General features: G+C 46.9%; 1 pseudogene; it reads right to left on the reverse strand.

The window, feature by feature from the left end:
* Nucleotides 1–2,692: 2,692 nt before the first annotated feature.
* On the reverse strand, nt 2,693–2,761 carry LOC114635234 (annotated as a pseudogene).
* Between the last annotated feature and the right edge of the window lies 1 nt (nt 2,762).

Consider the following 2,762-nt stretch of genomic DNA (forward strand, 5'->3'; position numbering starts at 1 on the left):
CTCCAAAAAACGAAAACAAAAAAACAAAAAACAAACAAAAAAAAAAAAAGAAAGAAAGAAAGAAAGAGGAAAAGAAAAAATAAAGGAAAAGAGCGGAAAAGAAAGGAAAAAAAAACTTTTAACAAAATTCTCATTAGAATCTACCAAAGAATGGATAGGCCCCCCCCCCCTTTTCCTTTTCCAGGAAAGTTAGACATACGAATGAGGTGCTTAAGTGTTCCTCTTAGTGTACTAGGAATGGTGTGGTTTTACCACCTGGAGGCTCCTGGCTGTCTGCTGAGACAGGCTCTTCCCATAGCTCCCAGAAGTTTTTGTATTTACTTATCCCAGACGCTTTCACCTAAATCTTGAGAATTGCTTTTAAGCCATAAAACTCATTCTTATGAGATAGGTCATCTGTGCTTTCCATAGAGCCCAGAGTGACTTCTCTGATCTCTTAGGGCCAGACAACTCCCAATGCCCACAGTCCTTGTGTTTACTTCAGTCAAAGTCCCTGGACACTAAACCTTGGACACTTTTTGTTGGGAGCCGCGTACGCCATTCGACAATGGCGCGGCTCCGTGTGGGAGCCGCATACGCCAATTGTCAATGGCGTGGCTCCGTCAAGAAGCCGCATTCAAAGGCGCGGCTCCGTGAGGGAGCCACACTCAATGGCACGGCTCAGTCAGGGAGCTGTGAGGTAAAGTGCGCCTGACTAAGGTGCACTGGTTCCCTGCCTCTCGGCCCCGTGAGGGAGCCGTGAGGTAAAGTGCACCAGAGTAAGGCGCGCCGGCTCCCTGCTTCTTGGCTCTGACAGAGCCATGAATGGGAGCGCGCATGCGCAGGGCACGCCGGCTTCCCGCGCTCTGGCTTCTGTCAGAGCCAAGCCGAGTATGCGCATGCGCAAAGAGTAAAAAATTACTATGCTAATTAAGCCTCGCTCCAAGAGCACTCTAAGAGCCAATGAGAAACGAGTATGCTAATTAGGCATCATTAAGGAGCCAATGAGCATGCAGTAAGTGCTCCCAGGACTCTATATAAGCCCATGGGTTCTGGGGCTCTGGGTCCTTCGCCACTACCATCCAAGAGAGCTGTAACACTACCATCTAAGAGAGCTGTAACACCATCTAAAAGAGCTGTAATAAGTAAACTGCGTGTCAGAAGAATCCTGAAGTGTGGCGTGTTCTCCTTATCAGCGAGGTGGCGTGTCACAATTGTTATTATTGTTTAGATGTCTGTTTGTTTTCTAAAGAGAGACAGAAAGAGTTGGTTTCTTCTACCATGTAGGTTTCAGGGATCAAACTCAGGTCTTCAGGTCTGGTGACAGTCACCTTTTGCCTGCTGAGCCATCTTGCTATCCCACAGTGGTGGCACACTTCTATGTTCAACACTTCTGTGGTGTAATAGGCAAGATACTGAGCGTACCTTCTAGCCCATGTCCTGACCTCTAACAACTGCGACTGTACTGCCTTTCATGACAAAGGACAATTGAGCTTGCAGAGGGAATTAAAGACCTGGAGATGAGACGATCCTTCTGGCCCACACAGATAAGCACATGTAGATAGGACACACATACAGTACAGAGGCTCTTACAAGTGGAGAGTGAGGCAGAGTAGGAGACTGAGATAGCACTGGGACAAAGACTCCACTGTCTCCTTCCACATGGATCTTAAATGGAAGTCATCTGCTTTGTTTACACTTACAACTTCCTGCACGAACTTAGAAGAGACTGCCTGCTGAGCCTGCTTCCCTATATAAATGCAGTGCTAAATATTAAACTTTGAGCCTTGATCAGAATCTTGGCTTGGCTTCATGCTTTTCTTACCCCCACCCCGTTTTTTTTATTCCCCCCCCCTCCAGGTAAATCCAGTTCCTCGATGAATGGCTACACCACAACCTTATTAGTGTTCTGTATTTTGGGGCTTTGTTTGTTTATTGTTTATTTAGGTTGTTTTGTTTTAAGACAAGGTCTCACTATGTAGCCCTGACTGCCTTGGAACTTGTTATATATCTCAGGCTGGCCTTGAAGTTACAGAGATGCACCCGCCTCTACTTCCCAAGGGCTGGGGTTAAGTGTGTGCACCACTACACCAGGCTTGTTTGTTTAAAAACAGAGTCCTATAAATCCAGGCTGGCCTGGGATTTATGATGTAAGTGACCACAACCTTGGCTTTTGTATTCTCCAGTTTCTACCTCTATAGCGCTGGGATTATAGGCAGGTACCACTACCCAGAGCCAGAGATCAACCCAGGGCTCTGATCTGACTGGTTCGTTAGGCAAGCAGGCTGAACTACACCCCAGTTCCAAGCTTAGAAGTATTCAGCACAGCGGGGGTGTGTATGGGGGGAACACGCATACCTCTCCACACACCCACAGAACATATTCCTTATCTATCTTTTTATAAGCAGGTCACCTTTCTCAGTTTTGGAGGGCTGGTAGGATGGTGTCCTATTTAGGGTTACATTTCTTTATAAGAGTACACCGTAGCTGTCTTCAGACACACCAGAAGAAGGCATTACAGTTGGTTGTGAGCCACCATGTGGTTGCTAGGAATTGAACTCAGGAACCCTGGGAGAGCAGTCAGTGCTCTTAACCGCTGAACCATCTCTCCATCCCCTAGGACTACTGTTGATGTGATGAAACACCATGACCAAAGCAAGCTGGAGAGGAAAGGATCTATCTGGTTTACACTTTCATATCATAGGAAATCAGTCGAGTTTCCCATATTTGGGGAAGTCGCAGGGGTCAGCACATCCGGAGTGCAATGGATAAGCCTCGCCCTG

The sequence above is a fragment of the Grammomys surdaster genome, unplaced genomic scaffold (assembly GCF_004785775.1).
Source record: "Grammomys surdaster isolate TR1022 unplaced genomic scaffold, NIH_TR_1.0 69393, whole genome shotgun sequence".
Taxonomy (NCBI): domain Eukaryota; kingdom Metazoa; phylum Chordata; class Mammalia; order Rodentia; family Muridae; genus Grammomys; species Grammomys surdaster.